This window comes from Perognathus longimembris, chromosome 6 (assembly GCF_023159225.1).
Source record: "Perognathus longimembris pacificus isolate PPM17 chromosome 6, ASM2315922v1, whole genome shotgun sequence".
NCBI lineage: Eukaryota > Metazoa > Chordata > Mammalia > Rodentia > Heteromyidae > Perognathus > Perognathus longimembris.
The window spans coordinates 24,288,300-24,307,591 of record NC_063166.1 but is presented as its reverse complement, the minus strand read 5'-3'; the positions used below and the strand labels follow the sequence as shown (position 1 = coordinate 24,307,591).

Below are 19,292 nucleotides of genomic sequence, written 5' to 3'. Positions count from 1 at the left end.
ACAGAAAAGGAAGAAAGGCTTTTAACACTTCAACTTCAAATCAGGCAGATTATCCTTTACCAGAGAAAACAAGGTATGTCAATGAAAATTTGAGAACTACAGGCTTTAGGGATTTAAGACCAGTCTCTGGCAAAGCAGAAAGTCATTCCTGTCTTGCTCACTTTCAGAAAAAGATAAGACCCTCCTAGATACCCCCTTAGGGTTTGTAGCCTTTCATTCCAGGCAAGCACTGCTTAAACCAGCAGTAGCAATTGCTATCGCAGACATCTGAAAATAACACATTCTCCCTGACACGCCAACTCACTACTTTTAATTATGGCTCGTTAAAGATGTAAATAGAAAATGAATTATATTCACCACTACTACAGATCCATGGCTGCAGTGAAAAGATGCTGCTGCTGTTTCTATACAGAAAGAAACACTCTCGCTTTGAGGAATGGCATCACAGAGGATGGCTGTGACTTACCAGCATCCAATACCACCATCATATATTACTGCCTATTGTGGGACAGAGGCAGGCAGAGAAAATGATTTGCCTTAAAATAAATGAAGAGTTAGTGTACACTGAAAGATGGCATCTAGCTGGGAATATGGCCTAGTGGTAGAATGCTTGCCTCGTATACATGAAGCCCTAAGTTTAATTCCTCAGTATCACATATATAGAAAAAGCTAAATGTGGTGCTGTGGCTCAAGTGGTAGAGTACTAGGCTTGAGCAAAAGAAGCTCAGGGACAATGCTCAGGCCCTGAGTTCAAGCCCCAGGACTGGCAAAAAAAAATAAAGAAAGAAAGAAAGATGGCATCTAAAGAAATCTGGCACAGTGCTGGTGGTTCATGCCTATAATTTTACCTACTCAAGAGGCTGAGCTCTGAGGATCTAGGTTTGAAGTCAGTCTGGGTAGGAAAGTTCATGCATCTTATCTCCAATTAACCACCACAAAGCTAGAAGAGACTGTGTGGTTCAAGTGGTAGAGATACCAGCCTTGAGTAAAAAAGCTAAGGAACAGCAGCCAGGCCCTGAGTTCAGGCTCTAGTACTGGCACACACGGAAAGAAGGAAGTAAGGAAGGAAAGAAAGGAAAGAAGAAAGGAAGGAAGGAAGGAAGGAAGGAAGGAAGGAAGGAAGGAAGGAAGGAAGGAAGGAAGGAAGGAAGGAAAGAAAGAAAGGAAAGGAAGGAAGGAAGGAAGGAAGGAAGGAAGGAAGGAAGGAAGGAAGGAAGGAAGGAAGGAAAGAAAGGAAAGAAGAAAGGAAGGAAGGAAGGAAGGAAGGAAGGAAGGAAGGAAGGAAGGAAGGAAGGAAGGAAGGAAGGAAGCGGAGGAAGGAAAAGGGAGGGGAGGAAGGGGAGGAGAGGAGAGGAGAGGAGAATTCTAGAAAGTCCAAATACAGGTAGACAAGTAAAATCAGGGGAAACCAACACAAAAGAGGAACATAAAGAAACATGAAGGACTTAGATCTATTGTTTGACACATTCTTGCTTCACTTATTTAACCAAAAAAAGTATATGTTTTCTCTTTACCTAGATTTGAATAGAATGTGCTGATAATTACTGACATGATGAATTATGGATAGCAGATGCTTTCTACAGAAAAGTATATTTGAAACAAATGATATATTTAAAAAAGAAGTTAAAACCTAGGTGTGATGCTACATGCTTGTAATACAAGCACTCGGGAGGCTGAAGCACAAAGATCTTACTTTTCAGATCAGGCTGGGATACATAGCAAGACCCTGTCCCCCAAAAAATAAATTAAGAGACAAATCCCAAAGGACCATATTGTACGATTCTCGGGAGTACTTAAAATACCCAAATACCTAAGGACAGACAGTAGAGATCTCAGAAACTGAAGGAGGAAGGAACAGATGTGAATGTTAAATGGGTAGGGGTTAAGAAAAATGAAATTCTAAAGATGGTTGGAGAGGATTGCACAATTGGGGATGTGTATAACACTGCTGAATAGCACACAACATAATTAAAGTGGTAAATATCTGTCACATACGAGAGAGAGAGAGAAAGAGAGAGACAGAGACAGACAGAGACAGAGACAGAGACAGAAAGAGTTGGTCCTCCCTATTCAAGGGCTCTACATCCAGAGTCAACCAACTGAGAATTGAAAATTATCTAAGGGAAATATGAACCTGCACAGTCCATTGTCCTGTCATTGTTCCTTAGATGTCCCATCCACAGTGCTCACATGTCTTAAGCATTACAAGTCATCTAGACATGAGTTAGAGCATACTGAAGGGTGTGCTCAGGTGATAATATATGAGTGCCACATCATTTTTTTATGTGGAACATGAGCATCTTCATGTTATGGCATCCTTGGAGGGGCTTTGGAACCAATTCTCTTGGCTATCAAAGGATGATAACATATTAATTATTCATTACTCATATCATTACCCCAATTAATGCATACATATGCCTATGTGTGTATGTGATATATAATGGATAATATATAAGATGTATCAGATACATATATTATATATATAATGCATAGCATATATTATATGTAATCAATTTAAATCACATTTTCAAAGGCATGTCCTTGTGACAGGTGGGTCCTTGAGACAGAATACTGTTGAGTCCCTGACTCTCTGTGGAGGATGAAGGAACCCAGAAGATGCTAGGGATGAAACTAATGTGGCTGCTCAGTGGGAAAGTGGGGGTCACATGTCTACTATTGCCAAATGAGTCCAGCTGCAGTTGAACTGAGCTCTCGAAAATTGCCTGTCACAACTCCACATTTCAACATAATAAGTGGACTTGATATTTTAGAAACTCTTATAGCTTATCAATGTCCCAGCACAGATAACCACTTCACAGTTTATCTAGTTAATAGCCATTTGGGTCAGTTTACATAATATATCCTGTGAGTTTCCCTGGCCCTGACCTTTGATAGCTGGGAGTTGAACTTCCTCTTTCATGAAATGCCACTCCAAATTCCGGGCAGCTTTTGGAAGTAAGCGTCACTCTGCTTGGGTTTTAGTATAATAATAAATTTGTGTTCAATCAGATGGAAGAATCACAGGGCTTGCTTGAAATACCTGGGGTTCCTGCTGGGGACTCTCTCCCAGGTTCTATTTACAGCAAAGGGTAGGCTCACTTCCCAGGCTCTCTTGGCATAGGACACGGGCCACCTGAAAGGGGCCTATTTGATGGCCTTCTCCAAATGGCCATCTGCCAATGGAATCATTTAGAAGAATACTTTCTTTCCTATCAATCTCTGCAAAGGAGATTAGGTCCTGGTGGGGTTTTAGTTTCTTTGCAAGGAAGAGGCAGGAGAGTGCTTGCTGAGCAAAATGGACTTAAGTCAGTGGGAGAAGTAAGGCTGTGTGGATTGGAAAACCAGAGGCCTGGTGATGGCAGAGCACAAACCAGGACAAGGGTATGAATCCTAGCTTTGCTCATTGTTTCTTATTCATCAGAAACAATAAACACTGCCATTGTAATCACAGATAATTTAAATGTAAAATTTATACTTTCTATTTTATGATGTCTTACAAGGAAGGGCTCCTGTCATCCTAGCTATTCAGGAGACTGCGACCTAGAGGATCACAATTCAAAACCAACCTGAAGACTCCCATCTCCACCGAACCAGTAAAATTCCAGGCTGGCGATACAGCTCAAGTGGTAGAGCAAATCACAGAGCACACAAGCCCAGTGAGAGCCTGGGCCCCTGAGTTCAAGTCCCAGTACTGTCATTAAAAAAAAAAAAAAATGACTATCTTACAAAGTTCAAAAGAAGTGAAACATACAGAACTAAACAAGAATCACCTAAATTAACTACTTTACTTTCCCTTTAAAAAGGAAAACATGAAATGAGCTTTTTCGATTTTCCCGAGGCCACTTTGTTTGTTTGTTTGTTGAACTCAGGGCCTGAGCACTGTCCTGGCTTCTTTCTGCACAAGGCTAGCACTCTACCACTTGAGCCACAGTGCCCCTTCTGGCTTTTTCTATGTATGTGGTGCTGAGGAATCAAACCCAGAGCTTCATGTATATGAGGCAAGCACTCTACCACTAGGCCACATTCCCAGCCCTCCTGAGGCCACTTTGGAAACAGATAACACCAGCACCAGTATTTATGCTGATGAGCCAGAGGCCTTTTCTTTAGAGAACTGGGAGTAATGGGTGCTGCTTCTCTAAGTCCAGGGAGCCCAGTCTCTAAAAGAGTAGATAAAGAAATGAGTGGCATCAGGCAGGCACTGGTAGCTCATGCTAGCAATCCTAGTTACTCAGGAGGCTAAGACCCAAAGGACTGTGGTGAAGGCAGAAAAGTCCATGAGATTCCATCTCCAACCAGCAGAAAGCTGGACTGGGGGTATGGCTCAAGCAGTAGAGCACCATCCATGAGCAAGCAAGGCCCCTGAATTCAAACTCTAGTCCTGCCAAAAAGTTAAATACACAGATAAAAAGCAGATCATGATCCCCAATCCTAAAACCTTCAAAGGGTTTCCACCCTAAAAAAAAATCCCAGTCTACACTATGGGATTTCTTCAACTTTTTCATCTCTAGTATGCAGACAGCTATATTACAGGGAATTGTGATCAGAACTAATTTACCTAACCTCCTCAATGAGTAGATCACATGAATGGGTACCATTTTTACAGGAGGCCCTCCATATCTGGATGTTCTGAAACCACAGATTCAGTCCATCACAAAATTGAAAACAAAAACAAAAACAATCTGTATATACATTCTCCACGTTAGACATTTATCTTGACATTATTCCCTAAATGATTCAACAACTATTCACATTGTATTAAGTGCTATAAGAAATCCATGCATGATTTAAAATATAGAGGAAGAGCTGGGCACCAGTGGCTCACACTTGTCATCTTGAGATTTGAGGATTCATGTTTAAAGTCAGCACGGGCTGATAAACCCAACATATTCCAATCTGGAGAGACTCCAAATATGTTATCTTCAATCAACTGGTAAAAACCTTGAAGTGGAGGTATGACTCAAGTGGTAAGAGTTCCAGCCTTGAGTGGAAAAGATTAGGAAGAGGATAAGGCCCTAAGTTTCAAGCCCTAGTACTGGCGCAACTCCCCCCACCCTCCACATGCACGTATGTGTGTATACATATATACATGTGTATATACATACATATATCTCTATATATCTATATCTCCTGGAACCAATCCAATCCTTCAATATACCAACAAGAGAAAACTGTATTAGGAAGCCAGGCTACTTTTCTTCTCAGTTTCCCACTATTCCTCCTGAAAGGGCAGCTTCTACCTTCTCTCTTCTTCCTACTTTAGCCACATGCCTTATGTGGACAGTCTCACTGGGTGGAACCCAAGCTGTGCTTCAGGGTCTAGTCTAGTCTAGCTTCCTGCAAGCCCTCACCATGTACAGCCAGTGCCCTGCCTCACCTTCCCTGAGTATGAACTTCTCAGAAAAGCATCCACAATAATATGGAGATCTGTTTTCTTACAAACTGAATAACTGAACACTGTGATAACAATATAGAAACTAACAACTGACACCTTTGGGAAAGCCTGATATACCTTACTTAACTCATGTAGTTTTTACAACTCTGATAGCTGCTGTCCTGTTTTTGTTGTTATAGTAGTAGGGTGTGTGTGTGTGTGTGTGTGTGTGTGTGTGTGTGTGTGTGTGTGTGTGTGTGTGTGTGTGTGTGTGTGTGTGTGTATGTTTTATCTTTCCAGGGTGGATAAACTCAAAGAGGTGGAATGACTTGCTCAACATCAGGCTGCTGTTCAATGGTCTATCTGCACTCAAACCCAGGAAATTTACCTCAAGAATCTAAGGTTTTACATATCTTACATTGTTGCTCCACAACCTTACAGCAATCTATTACATGCTTCTTTAAACACTTCTGTGGTGGCTGTAATCATAATCTGGGTATTAAAACTTTGAGACCCGTTGATTGCTTGTATACCATGGTCACTATAGTTCATAACAGTGTATTACATACTGAAAATTTACTAAGAGAATCTGCTCATAAGTGGTCATACCAAAAGGAAGAAAGTAAGTGTGAAGAAGGGAGGGAGGGAGGGAAGAAGAAGGGAGGGAGGGAGGGAGGGAGGGAGGGAGGGAGGGAGGGAGGGAGGGAGGGAGGGAGTCAGGTATGGTCACTCACAGCTGTAATCCCAGCTACTTGGGAAACTGAACTCTGGAAGATCAAGGTTCAAGGCCAACTGAGAAAAAAAAAAGTTGATGAGACCCTACTTTAACATATAATCCTGAGGTGGTAGTACACATCTGTAATTCCAGCTACATGGGATGCAAAAGAGACAAATAGAGACAGCCCAGATAAATACAACATCAACTATTTTTATCTAAAAAATAATCTAAAGCCAAAAGGGCTGGATGGAGGGAATGGAGGCAATAAAACACTTGTCTATCAAACATAGGGCCTGAGATTCAACATCAGTACCACCAAAAAAACATCTAAAAAGGAAAAAAAGGAAGAAAGCAAAAAAAAAAAAATGAAGGAACGCTCACTCCTACTACTACACAAGGATGAATGTATTAACTAGCTAGATTAATGGCAAATGCTTCACAAAAAGCCTGGTATCCTTGTGTTAATTAGATACCATTTTATTTGTCAATTCTACCTCAATGGAAAACCAAAATGACACCAGACATTGGGATCTCTCAAGGTAATCTAGTCTTTATATAGATCTTTAAACATTTCAAGACTTCCCTTCTCTTTCACCCCTCTCCTAGCTGAAGCTACTATAGAGCTCACAATTTGATTTCCCTTTTGTGGTGTTGCGAGTAAAATCCAGGGCCTCACACCTGCTCAGCATGTGAGACATCACTCCATTGCACCCCCAGGTTCCAACTCACAGATGCACAGATGCAGCCTGGGTTATCCAACACAGTACCTACTTAAACATGCAAGGATACCCCCCATCCCCCTCACCATGAGACCAGTGGACAGCCTGCAGAGGGCCATTCAAGATAAACACCTACTATATCAGGAAACAACCAGAGGTGCAATGAAAATGTCCACAGTCTATTTAGGATGCCCTGGAGTACTAACACTCACAAAAGAGCAATACAGCAGTCAGGAGCTCTTTATAAATGATTGGCAATGGTATCTGGGAAAGCTCGCAGCCCATGGTACACCAGAGGATAACAAAAGGCAACTGGAAGTCTGTCCTCATTTACCTTAGCCTGGTAGACTTAGTGTCTTCCAAACAGATGAAGGACCAGGTTTTCAACTGAATGCACAGCTCAGGTAAGAGAGAAGAGAGGCTTGGTTATGGCTCTTCACTATATAAAATGAACAATGATCAACTGTAATAAAATGCTGAAAATGAGGCGGTATTTGATGTTTTCACGCCAGTCCTCAATTCAATAAATGCTGGCTGGCTAATTTCTTTTTTTTTCTTTTGCCAGTCCTGGGCTTTGGACTCGGCCTGAGCACTGTCCCTGGCTTCTTTTTGCTCAAGACTAGCACTCTGCCACTTGGGCCACAGCACCACTTCTAGCTGTTTTCTATATATGTGGTGCTGGGGAATCGAACCCAGGGCTTCATGTATACAAGGCAAGCACTCTTACCACTAAGTCATATTACCAGCACTGGCTGGCTAATTTCTTAATCCAACAACAGTCCCATGTGTGTGTGTGTGTGTGTGTGTGTGTGTGTGTGTGTGTGTGTGTGTGTGTGCACATGCACACATGTGCATGCTAATACTGGGGCTTGAACTCAGAGCCTGGTGTTCTTGCTTTGTTTTTGTACTCAGAGCTGGTGCTCTTCCACTTAAGCCATGCTTCCACTTCTGACTTTTCATTGGTTAACTGGAGGCAAGCGTTTCATAGACATTCCTGCTTGGCCTGACTTTGAACTTTGACCTTAGATCTCAGTATCTCCTCAGTATGTGGGATCATAGGTGTGAGCCACCACACCCAATGATAGTCCTAACTTTTGTCATGATTTTATAGGTAAAAAGGCTAAATGCTAGATACAGGTGTCATGCAAAAAAAAAAAAGTAGTAAATTTCAAACTGGAACTGTCTTTTCCAGCTTACCGATGCAAGCTAAATATGTATGAATACAATGTATGCATATGTATACCCATTTAATATAGTATAGTTTTAAGCAAATTTCTCCTAATATCAAAATATTATTTTAAAACCTATGTAATCTACCTCACATAACTGATTACCAAAAACTCCATTTCAAATTCTTTGTTCATAGAGATATTTTTAGTGGCATTTTAGACATATGATATTAAAAAGCATCCTTTGGAAAGGAACTTTGGGAGAATCAAAATTAATTTGAGAGATGACTTTTCCTTTATTGAAGCCAAGATTTTTTTCCTCTCGGTATTTTAGCCAAATAGAATTCTTAGAAATCAAAAAAATATATAGTAATAAGCATATTCCTGGAGCAGAATAGATTTTTCAGAATTGAAAATGTTACATGGATCTTTTAATGTTACTTGGTCCTCACTTTTTAAAATTCCCTCAAGGAAAAATACCACATATTCAGATTATGATGCCAACATTACATGGCATGGGTCATTAATTTAGAACTCTGGTTGGCCCACACAACTTTACACACCTAAAACAGCTAAGGAAAGTGATTTCTAGTAACTTCACAAGAATGCTTACATAGGGCTGAAGTCATCCTATCTGATGTTAAACGTTTCCTAATTGCCCAAGGTTGACTTGAATAGTTGTTCATTTTAAATTATATGATGTGACATCTAAATACTTTCATAAAGATTGTTTCTCCAGAAACATCCACATTTTATAAGTTGATGACATGGTAATTATTACTGAGCATAGCTAAAGTATTTTAATATCTTATCTGGAAAGATTATTTGTATGTTTCTTTTGACTGCCTATAAATATGCCTTAGACTATATCGTGTATTGGAATCATTTTACCACTTGGATTACATATTCACAATGAACCATGATAACTCCTGGACTCATAAACCTTCCATAGACACAGCTACATAACTTATTGCATTGTAATAATGATAACACATGGAGAGAGGACATTTGGATTGAGCCTCAATGAATGAGTAGGAGTTCACCAGGTATTAAAATTGAATTATGTACAGAAGAACTAATATGAAGAGAAACATGGTCATTAATTACACAGTATATTTAGAAAGGCAAGCAGGTGTGTAGAGATGAGAGAAATAGAAATCCATAGAAGATGAGATCCAAATGATAAATTCATAACGAATTCCTAGGGATCTTGAATGACCTGCAGGGCAGTCCAAATTTTAATATTACAAAGAATAGAAAGCTAAAGAAATGCTTTAAAAATTTTCCTTTCACAACACTATATCCATTTCTCACAAAGAAAAATATTGAGTGATATTTTTTTAAATCAAAACCACCCTAATACTCCAAATAAGTTCATTTTTGTTCCATTTACTCCTAGGCCTTGTTGATAGGCATAGATCATTGCTATTCTTCTTCAATCAATATATATCTACCACTTTGAAGTATGAATTTTATACTTAATGTTAGATTGCAAATGACTTTCCAGACGTACACACGCGGCTAGAAATTTGAAAGTAGGAGAATGATTGATTAGATCAGACCTTTTCTTTGAGAAGTTAATTCTCAATATAGCATAATAGAAGAAATGCAAAAAAGAAAAAGAATTCCTCAGGCAAGAATAGTCAGTTTTCTGGAAGCTGCAGCCACAGTCCCGAAGTGGTGCTAATGTGTAACGAAAGCACTCAGGGGAAGGGAATGAAGAGCAGTGAACAGATTACAAACAATATTAAAGAGGCAAAATTATAGTGTGGACCAGGGATGGGGCAGATTGTGGCATCCACAGTCCTCAAATGCTACAAGCTGGCAATCCAGTTTCTTTTCAACAGAGTCCAGGAAAAGGAAGACAGGATAACCAACTTCGTGAGAGGTATACATTCAAGTTGAAGGTACCTTTGGCTTCCCAAGTAACACCATCAGGGATGAAGAAGGAGTAACTGAGCTTGGCTTCTACAGAGGCACAAGCACAGAGTCCATGAATACATAGGGAGGACTGGGGAAGTGGGGACGGGGGAGGACAGAGGACTCAACCTTTTAGTTCAACAGTATACCAAGTTAGCAATTCAATTCTAATTTCAACTTGTTGTAAAATTGCTCTGTTCATAGCTTTCAGTTTGTCGTTCATGAAGGGGACCAACCAAGTAAATCGACACCTGTTCCAATGATGCCTGCTTTAAAGAAGGTAGTGGTTTTACTTGCTAGGCCCAACCATACAGTTTCTTTGAAGAATTCTGCCATTATTAGCCTGTGATTGTATGAGCTAAAAAGGGCCAGTTCTATCACATTTCACACAAGGCACTCAGGGGTTACCCTACAGAACGCTGGCTTAGACACCTGAGGAATCACACTCCTGGAAAGATTTCTAATGAAGTCTCTGGCAAGGGGAGGAAGTGGACTGGCTCCTTTCCTGTTTATATCAGCCTTCCCTAAAGCAAGACACAAGATATTTTTTTTTGCGGGGGTGGGGGGCGGTGATTTTTCTCTTTTCCTACTAGGAAGGAAATGACGGCCTCTAGAAAAGAAATATTTCATATACAACCAAATACCTCCAAATCAGAAAGGCCAACATTTGGTATTCCACTAAAAGCCTATACTTGAAAATTTCTTTAATTTTGTGCGACAGCCTTTAACAACATCTCGAAGACACCTAGACAAACAATTGTATATTTTTCTTCTATACCAGTGGGCTCTGCTCCTGCATCACAAAACAGCCCCGCCCCCATGCACTTGAGTAAAAGATACCCAGAAGAGAATCCAGTAAGACCTTCAGCAAGCATGGATTCAAAAGCCTTATTTGCCCTCCTTGCTTTTTCTTTCACTTGGCTGAGAATATGAGAACATATTTTGTTATACCCTGTTGCTTTCCAAATGCGTAAAGTTAAAATGGAATAGAAGGAACCGCAACTGTGGTACAAACCTGTGGATCTCAGCACTCAGGAGGCTGAGGTAACAAGATTGAAAGCTTGAGGCCAGCCTGGTTCCATAGTGTGACCCCGTCTCAAAAACAAATAAAACAAAAAAGCTGAAAACTGGTGGTATATGCTTAGACTCCAAGCTACTCAGGAGGCTAAGATCTGAGGATTGCAGCTCAAAGCCAGCCTGTGCAGAAGTCTGTGAGAGTCTTATATAAAAGGAGCTAGAAGTAAAAGTTTACGAGACTCCTCCTTATATCAGAAAAACCATGGCTCAAGTGGTAGAGCACCAGCCTTGAGCAGAACAGCTAAGTGGCAAAGTCTAGGCCTTGAGTTCAACCCTTTTTTTCATACACAAAAATGTTTCGTTGTTGTTGTTTTGAACAGTCTTGAACCCTGTGTCTTCCTAAGCACCAGAGTTACAAAGTATGTACCACCACATGGGGAAGAAAAAAACACACTTTTTTGTGGTGCTACTGATGTTTGAACTCAGGGACACATGCTTGCTATAACAGTGCTCTACCTCTTGAGCCATTTTAGCCCTGATTTTTGCTGATTATTTTAGAGATGTGCTCTTGCTTCTTGCATAGGAATTTGCCTGAACCATACCTATTTTAGACTTCCCATATGCCCAGCTATAAGTTGAGGGGAGATCTTGTGTGAACTTTTCTACTCTGGCTCTGAACCATGATCTGCCCAATAAGCTTCTAAACAGCTATTACAGGCATGAGCTACTGGCATCTGGCAAGAAACAAACACACAAAAACACTGTCGTTTTAATACACTTAGTATTTGTGATACTGTGAAGTATATTTTTGGTCTTTGTCCTTATTTTTTGGCGTACAAGAATCTCCAAAGTTCTAAGTGCCCTTTTGCATATGAAGGAGTTGGCCTGTCACTATAGCTTCAGGGTTGAGAGCAGTTCAAGGAAAGACCAAAGCAAGATTTGAATGCTGGGACTTTTAGCCTTCCTCCTAAGATCTAGGGAGAAGAGAGATGCTGAAGGTTGAGCTGATTAAATACAGACAATAATTTCATCACTTACATCTTCATGATAAAGTTTCCATGAAAAACTAAAAGGACACTTTAGAGAACTTCTGGATGCTGGGCCTTGAGCAGGTGCAGAAGCTTTGCATCCCTTCTCCTCTACCTCATCCCTCACATCTCTTACCTGCATCTCTGGGAATGTCCTGTATAACCCACTGTTCACAGGCTAGCCTTCTGTCCATACACCTGTCACAACTGTCCTCTCAACCCACCAACCAGACAAAGCTAATAAGCATTTGTCCAAGGATAAGACCATGCATGGGAACTCCATCTCAAGGCTACACATAGGGTTCCCTAAGGTTGCACAGCTCATGCATGAATTGTGGACTCTAGGTTACGTGGATATTCTGAACCAGCTGAATCCCAATCCTTGGGACATGTACACCCAAAGCTATCCAGAAGTTGGAGGTGAGAAAGCATGACTAACTACATGTATCTTTCAGAACCCCATCATGGGGGTCAGTCAGAAGCAAGGTAAGGCAACTTGGGGCTTGTGACTGGAGTGGGAAATGGAGGAGGTGTGGAAGGGAGTGGGAGAGGCGTGGAATCTGACACTATTTCCAAGTAGGCAATGTTAGATAAACTTGAATTGGAGGATGCCCCCACTGCCACACACACACACACACACACACACACACACACACACACACACACACACTCAGCAGAGCCCTTTGTACGTAAGACTTCTGTGTTGTGAGAAACAATAGGGGAATGTGAGTTTGTATTTCCCCATATCCTTTCCATGCTGTTATTAGTAATAGGTAATAAATACTCTGATGACCTCAGCTGTTCCTTTGAACCCAGAGTGGCTAGACTGTGGTGAGCTTGTGCTTGGTTTCCAATTGAAACTAACAGTAGACTCCACCTACCCACCCACCCTTATTGGACTCACTAGCAAAGGCTCTTGGGAAATGCAGAAGCAGCCAGACCCACCCTGTGAAGCACTTCAGGATCACTTCAGGCCAGTGCAGGAGGAGGAGGAGGCAAGGCAGAGTCAGGTGTCAGGACAACTGCAGTCTATTAACACCAGAATCAAAGCCTGCATCTGCCACTGCTAATGGATTCTCTGATGTGTGTTCACTGCAGCTTAACTTTTAGCCCTGTCAACCACAGAACAGCTCTCCTGCCACCCTAACAGACTACCTGCTACTCCTTTCCTATGAGCTGAAAGGAGTACCCACTAAGTAAACTGCCATGGGTGGCAGGGGTGCCTCTAGGAACCACAACTCAAGCTTCTAGTGCATCACAGTACAATTCCTCCTGTTTGATCTTTCTTCCTATGTAGCTCTAAAGACCCTTCTGTGGCTCTATTTCACTCTCGATAGATGATGCCTGACATAGCTGGACATTACTGTATTTTACGAGGGACAGAAACAGTGGTTAGAAAAATTGATTTCCCAAAAAGCCTCTGACCTAGAGGAAAAGACTTCATACATTTGGACAAAACTGTACTTCTAAATACTCAGAAGCCCTCTGACTTCACACATCGCAAAGGGTAGGCCCAATGGAAGAATAAATGGGAATCCTCATAGTTTAATGTGGCTCTGATCAACAAGCAAATACTTCTGGGGCACCTACCATGGGTCAGTTCTGCACCCTTTGTTGTGGGTGAGGAGACAAAGAGGAAGAGGCAGAATTGGTCTCAGACAGTTGGTCTCTAACCTCCCTGTGCCAAAGACTTACCAGAGGTGCATTTCCTTGATTCCCCTATCCCCAGGAGTTCTGATTCTACAAGCCCAGACTTCCTTAATATGCAACTCTAAAAGCCACATCCAGGTGAATGCAGGAGAACCTGAAACTAGACCATCTTTGGGAGACACTGACCTGTGACCCATTCCTGTCTTGAAGCAGTTTGACACCCGAATGGGGTGTTGGCAAATAACCACAAGGCAACAAATGATGCATAGCAATCCATTCTGTGATGATGCCACTTCTAAGTGTCCTAGACATTCATTAAGAGGAACTTTAATGAAGCCACAAGAACTTGGCAGGCATTGTGAATGAGTGCCTGGCTTGATGGTAGGCAGGACTTGGGCACAGGCAGCCCCAAGCAATCCTGTTCAATAAAACCCCTGATTCACAGTGACAAGGCATCCACAGCACACAGCCCAAATGTGGATGGAGACATGGGCTAGAAGACCACCAAACAGATAAAGGAGCCTCTGAGGTTGCTGACAGGATGCACACCAGGAGAACCATAAAACATTGTGTTTGCATTTTCACTCTGCTGCATTCATGTGGTTTCCTGAACTTCACAATTTAACATTTGTAAGAGGGGGGGGGGAAATTGCTGTTAAGAAACCCAAATAATGCAGCACTCTGAGGCAGACAGCCAGCTGCTAACAAGAATGACATCTGAGCATCAATTAAGAGTGTTGTTCACAGTTCTGCTTCAAGAAGGAGATGTTGAGTGAGAAAGAAAAAGAATCAGTCCTGTTCAATGTAAAACAAAGTTTGGGGCTCTCCAGGTAGAAAGGCTGGCAGATCTCAGTCACCCAACGACAGCAAACACAAGAGGAGAAAGTTCTGCCCTCTACAGAGAAAAGAAAGGACAATAAAAGTAGTCTTGCTTGTTTACTGGAGGGAATACTCATAAAAGATGGTGACATATTTTCTCAGTGTTGCAAGGCAATAAATTATTAACCATGGATTCTGAAACAAAATGCTTACTTCACTAAAAGGCTCTCTTGGTGGCTCCCCAGGGGAGAGCAGGAAGTCCCCCCAGGGGTACTCCCTTTCCAAACACAGAAAATACCACTAGGCAAAAATTAAAGGGTCTGATTATTTAATTAATTTCACTACAGGGCACTACATTTTACATTTGCAAAAGCCCTTGGAGATCACTCAGACACATGTCCAATGTTTTGGGTTTTTTTTTAACAGGTAACCCTGAAAAACAAAGGACGTACATTTTCTCTCATATGTGGAAGTTAGAGCAAATTTATAAATATATATGTACACGTACAGGGTCATATGTACAAGTATCCAGATGTGTTATCTAAAGTAATATATTCAGGGGAGACTTAAAATGGGGCAACTCCTATAACGATTTACAGTCTAACAAAATGAGTACCAGGAAGTTGGTAATTGAGGTGTGTGAGGGGAGGTGAAGGAGGGTGAGCAGATGAATGAAGAGAGGAAGGGGAGAAGAATGAAGTCATAATATTCAATGGAAATCCTATGAAACTAGGAGAATACGAATGGATTGGGAGGGTTGAGAGGGATAGGAAGAATGATAAAAGGGGTCATAGCAATCAAGACGCATTATACTCATAAACTGACACGTTGAATTGCAAAGCCTTTGTACAACTAAAGATAATAAAAATTCAGTTTAAGAATGAGTTTAAAGGTGAGACATTACAAGAAGATAGGTCTCTGAGGTCACCATTAGGAGATTAAAGTTTCCAGGAAATACCATGAGTGAACACTCTGGAGCCAGCATTCTTTTAGTGTAACTTGAAATTCTTTAACCATTCTTTTATAGTTAGAGGTGTTTGAATTGCAACTCCTAGACTAAGATTCTCATTCTGGGAATTATGTTCAGTTAGAAGTTTATCAAGAAACATAGTAGGAGTACATTTTAGAGTATGTAGATGAGAATAATTGATCATAAACCTTAAAAGCAACTAAAAGAGAGAAGTTAGCATTCCAACACAAAGAAATGCTGAGGAAGATGTAAATGCTATATCCTGATTTGAGTGAGCATCACAGACTGTATTCAAGGTAGGAAATTATCACACTGTAACCTATTAAAATTACTCAGTAAACATTTGTGGAACAGGACTGGTAACTCCTAATGATTATTGGCTTGCCACCCCAATACTTCATTACAGGGTAGCAAATTATTGCCCAGTTCATCTTCTTATACCTCTAGCTAAAATAGAATGTATGGAACATTTTATGTCTGTACGTTTAGTTGTGTAGGCAATCCTGTGTGTTGGTGTGTCTATTTTTTTTCTCTAATCACAAATACTTTCTCCTTAGATTGTACTATTCCACAGTTTTCAGAAATGAGCCCATCACGTGAATTTGTTTGCTATTTGGCTCTGTGGTCATTAAAATAACATTTTCTCAAACATCTCATTACTTGGGCTGTAAGAGAAATAGCTCTACATCTTATTCAATAAGGAACATAAACATCTCATTCAATAAGATGTCCTGGAATATTAAATAAACTCAGCCACATGCAATTGAAAACAAATAGACATCAAGTCCTCTGGAGGACTTACCAAGTCAAAATTGGGATTCCAGATGATGTGTGCAGGCTGAAGTCCCCTCTGTCTTGCTCATGGTCCAGAGCAGCACAATTTTTGAGACTTCAAAACAGGCTCTTTCATTAGGCTCCAGTATGCTGCATTCAAACAACACAAAACACCAAGTCAGAAGGAAAATGCCACTTCAAGCAGTTACTGGGGATTCAGGGGAAATCCCTGGCCTTTCTCAACTGGCTATCTGATAACCTCAAACAAGCATGCTAATTGCCAAAACAAAGCCACAGCACATCTTATGTACACAAAGGTACCCTAACATACCGGAGGTGGGGGTGCATGGGGAAAGAATGGAAACCAAGCAGGATCCTGAGGTGGGTACACAAGTGGAAGAAGTGCTCACCATACTTCAAGTTTATCAACTTAAAGTAGGAAACACAGGGGCTGGGGATATGGCCTAGTGGCAAGAGTGCCTGCCTCGGATACACGAGGCCCTAGGTTCGATTCCCCAGCACCACATATACAGAAAACGGCCAGAAGCGGCGCTGTGGCTCAAGTGGCAGAGTGCTAGCCTTGAGCGGGAAGAAGCCAGGGACAGTGCTCAGGCCCTGAGTCCAAGGCCCAGGACTGGCAAAAAAAAAAAAAAAAAAAAAAAAAAAAACATAAAAAAAGTAGGAAACACAGGTCTCATCAGGTTTACATGACTGGAGATTCTGTTTATTTAGGGCATTCAGAAAATGGAGAAAGTGCTGTTTCAAATAAAAATTCACCCGATTCTGCACATTAAAACCTCAGACTCGGGCTGGGGATATAGTCTAGTGGCAAGAGTGCCTGCCTCGGATACACGAGGCCCTAGGTTCGATTCCCCAGCACCACATATACAGAAAAAAAAAAAAAAAACGGCCAGAAGCAGCGCTGTGGCTCAAGTGGCAGAGTGCTAGCCTTGAGCGGGAAGAAGCCAGGGACAGTGCTCAGGCCCTGAGTCCAAGGCCCAGGACTGGCCAAAAAAAAAAAAAAAAAAAACCTCAGACTCACCGAACAAATAGTGATTTTTTTTCAAGAGCAGGCACTTGGGATTGAATAAAAAAGGAGTGTGTGTAGTCCTATTTTGTTCTGAAAACAGGCCATGGATGGGCTTCCCCAGTCTGCCTCTGTATAAACTTGATAAATACCTTTGCCTCCCAAGATGGAAAACACAAAATGAATGGCTAAGATATGCATGCTTCTTTACCCCCACTCAGAACAGCCCAGAAAGCCTACACACCAGAGCAAAGCTGTATGTGACAAGGTCGCTCTGCAAAGTTCTTCTCTGTCTTAGCACCTCTTAAGCCTCACTTGTCTAGAATGGGGTTCAAGTTTATTCTGATGCTCGCTCAACCTTACCAAGAGTTTTGGGTTTTTTTTGTTTTTGGAAAATGGCCATTTGAGAGACTGAAAAATAGCCCTCAAATGATGTCTACATCACACACACACACACACACACACACACACACACACACACACACACAAATGAGCTCATTACAAGATCAGCGCCTTGTTCTAAAAATCTTGGGGGATCACCATAAATCTATCATGTGACCTGCTTATAAGAAAGATGCCATGCTTATAACTTCCCTAGGTTGCTATACGGCTAACTTTTGGAAAGTCTGAAGCTGTTCTTTTGTGAAACAAGCCAGCCTTGGTAGGGGCAGTAATGGGGTTTGAATTCACATCCTGGAGCTTGTTAAGCAAGTTCTTTAACACTTTGAGCCACATCCTTAGTCCTACCCTGCTTTCGTTATTTTTCAGCTAGGGGCTCATATAATTTTTTTCAATTGTTATTATCTTTATCTTTAGTATTACAGAAGAGTTTCAGTTCAACACCTATGAGTGCAATGTATCTTGGTCAATATTCTCTCCCATCTCTCCCAACCCCACCCTTCCCCTCCATTTATCTAGTTCCATTTTCACATATATACACTGAATATTATGACGGTATTGGCAAATCCTTCCACCCTCTGTTTCTTTGTCACCCTCCCCCCCTGCTCCCCCACCTCTTGATCTCAGCCTCCAACCTCCAAACACAAGTTCTAGCTTCATGGTATTCATTTTCTGAAAATGTAAGTTAGCTGCTCAAAGAAGTTACACACTGGAATCATACTTTAGTTCATATATTCATGTACATATGCATATGACTGTGTGTGTGTGTGTGTGTGTGTGTGTGTGTGTGTGTGTGGTTTCAATCTGATTCACATAAACAAGAGACAGCTTTGCCCTGGATCAGCCTGGACTGTCACCCTCCTTTCTCCCCCTCCCGTGCAGCTGGGATGACAGCCATGCTCTACCACACCTGGCCCAATGGTCAGCTTTCCTGAAAGAGCTTTTGGAGCATTGTGTCTATTTGTGGTTAAGGTTGTGTCGGCACTGAAAACTTTTGAGAAGCCACTGTCACTTGGTTAATGTTTAAAAAAAAATGAGTTGAGTTCTGTGTCCTGAAATGTTCAGTCTAGCTGGAAGAGAAACTGCCTGAAAATGGCAAAGTCTCTTTATTTCCTCAATAGTATCAAAATTCACAGAAAACATGGTTTTAAGGATTTTATTAAGTTTTCCGAGCAGTTTTCGTGGAATGTAACTCAGCTCCCACTCAAATGTCTAACAGTAACATATTGATACAAATCAACATAAGCCAAGAAGTTCAAAGGATGACAAACTGTCTTTAGCTCACTGGTTTGATAAAAGCAGAATTTGGAGAGGGAAAGATTTTAGCAGGCTCACTCAAAGTTATATTGGCTGGCATCAATCTTCTTTTTTTTCTTTTGAACTAAATTTTTCTTACGTTAACCCATTTCCTAGCTTGGTATTTTAAAATTGGAAGGGAAGTTGCCATAGTACAACTCAAAGGAGTTGAGAGCCACATATATCTTATAAGTACACAGCAACTTAATAGGTACTTTGACTATAGGTTACGTTAGTCACTCATGCTCACTAACATGTGTGTATATGTGTATGTGAGTATTGGGCCTTGACCTTAGGGGCTTGCACTCTTGCTCAGCTTTTGCTGCTCAAGGCTTGTGCTCTACCACTTCAGCCACAGTCCACTTCCAGATTTTTAAAGGTTAATTAGAGATAATACTCTCAAGACTTTCCTGCC

General features: G+C 41.2%; 1 protein-coding gene across 10 annotated transcripts in view; it reads right to left on the bottom strand.

The window, feature by feature from the left end:
• Positions 1-19,292, bottom strand: part of Atxn1 (ataxin 1) — a 411,842-nt gene that overhangs the window by 283,635 nt on the left and 108,915 nt on the right. For 9 of the 10 annotated variants that reach the window (XM_048348421.1, XM_048348427.1, XM_048348425.1 and 6 more), the window contains one exon: positions 16,184-16,305. The gene's annotated coding sequence lies outside the window, so the exon portion shown is untranslated. Of the gene's footprint in view, positions 1-16,183; positions 16,306-16,486; positions 16,594-19,292 lie in introns of those variants that run through there. The other variant, XM_048348431.1, reaches the window with a different exon arrangement.